This window comes from Microtus ochrogaster, chromosome 2, assembly GCF_000317375.1.
Source record: "Microtus ochrogaster isolate Prairie Vole_2 chromosome 2, MicOch1.0, whole genome shotgun sequence".
NCBI classification, from domain to species: Eukaryota; Metazoa; Chordata; class Mammalia; order Rodentia; family Cricetidae; genus Microtus; species Microtus ochrogaster.
The window spans coordinates 62934803-62936597 of record NC_022010.1 but is presented as its reverse complement, the minus strand read 5'-3'; positions in this window follow the sequence as shown (position 1 = coordinate 62936597).

The following is a 1795-nucleotide window of genomic DNA, read 5'->3' as shown; positions in this document are numbered from 1 at the left end:
AGGCAAACCTGCCCCCTAAAGGGGCTGGCTTAACCCTACAGATGGACAGTGGATGCTCTCTTCAAGGTAGTCAACATCATATAATTGCATCACTAAAGAATAAGACACAAGTTAGCTCTTCTTGGGGAAATCTATGCCATGCATATTGAAAAAAAGTTTCTCCTCCATCCACCCTCCACCAACATGTAATGCTATCATGAGTACATTTGACCAATCAGATATTTTGTCTTGATTTATCAATTGGTTCAAGGATTGACACTCAGTAATAGTCAACTCAGGACTATGTGAATAGTACTGTTATAAAAATGTTCTTAAGTTTAAGGGTATTTTAGGTTGCGTTTCTATTGCTTACAATGCATAGTCTTGATTAATACTGCAGTGAGATTTCCCCTTTTATACAACAAATACTTCTTTGAATAGCTTAAAAATGAAGCAGTTATACCTGAATACCAACATACTGCTTCCTTTTCCAGGAGTTGGCATGTGATTTTAAGATCATTGTGGATACTTAGGCCCCAGTCTGTGTTAATAAATTCTTCATTTTATTTCATGAACATCAGCACTGTTTAACAAAACCAAGAACTAGAAAGACTGTAAAATACTTGCTTGTTCATCTATGAAGCTGAGACATGCATGTGTAGTGACTGATGACTGTGATGTGCATGTTCTAAACAGAGCAAGTGAGTTCTCCTAACTACCTGCTGTTGTTCCTAAGAGAGCCATACCATTAAACTGTTAATTCATTTTCAAAACACCAAAATTATAACAGTTTAAAAAATAAGTTGAAAACTTTCCAATACTGAACCAATAAAAAGAATAAAGTGTATGTTTCTTGGTTGAATTAGTCTGTATGAGATGAATGCATGAACACTCCTATTTTAGAAAGAAAAAGAAAAAGAATAATACTTCCAATTTTAGGGATTTTTCACATGAACAAGCTTGACTTGACTTTCTAACCAAAATGTAGCACATTCTTTATTGACAGATTCAAAAGCATTTTTTATTTTTTACTCTGGATGAAGCAGTGAGATTCTGCAGCCTCAAGAAGCTGCAGCCTCAAGAAGTGGATGCACTTCCCCGGGAGAGAACCATGGAGCACTATCAGGATCTCCTTGAATTCTTTAGAAGCCAGAGGTCATGCCAAGCTGATGAAAATCCCTTCTGTAAACTCATGCTATTTTGAAATACACAGCAAAAGATATAGGAGGGAAAGGGGAAAGAAACATCATCTCCACCTGAGAACTCAAACTTAACACTATATTTTGGAATATCTCCATTTTAATCATGCATGGATCATTGATAACTGTCAAAGGATATTATCAAAATGTTTTAAGTTTAGTAAGATTCATAACATCACTCCAGTGAGTGTGGGAACATCATATAATGCAAATGAAAAGCAAGCCCTACAGTGCTTTCTGTTTATCTGACTATGGTAAGGATTGGGAACACAGAGAATGTGTGACTGAACTTAAGAACACCTGCTTCAGAAAAAAAAGTCATGCCACTTTGAAATGCTAGCTTTCTGGGCTTTTCTGTCAGTGCAAACTCTGGCTCCTTCAGGAGACTGAGCATTTAAAGGAGGTTTGTGAGCAACGTACTACAACTTGCTTAATGGCAACATGGACCTGCTGTGTGCCTAAAACTGGGGCAATGTTCATGGTTTTCAGAGTCAGTGAATGGATTTCCACCATGTTGGACTGGGCAGGTCAAGCAGGAAGCACCATATATACCCTAATAATGCTGCAGCTTAAGTTTTTAAGAATTGCGTAGCATTTTAAGAAGCTGTCTGGGTCAT